A 211-nucleotide genomic window follows, 5' to 3' on the forward strand; every position below is an offset into this window, starting at 1 on the left:
CAAACACACACACACACACACACACACACACACACACACACATTTGTAACAGACAACAGTGTGGTGATAGCCAGAGTGGAAGGGAGGTGGGGGCTGGGTGAAGGTGGGAAAAAGGGGGAAATGGGGATGGAAATAGACTTGGCTTTGGACGATGGGCACGTGATGCAGTGTGTAGATGTGTGTTTTTAAAAAATATACGTTTTATTGATTT

Source organism: Myotis brandtii, unplaced genomic scaffold (assembly GCF_000412655.1).
Source record: "Myotis brandtii unplaced genomic scaffold, ASM41265v1 scaffold286, whole genome shotgun sequence".
NCBI lineage: Eukaryota > Metazoa > Chordata > Mammalia > Chiroptera > Vespertilionidae > Myotis > Myotis brandtii.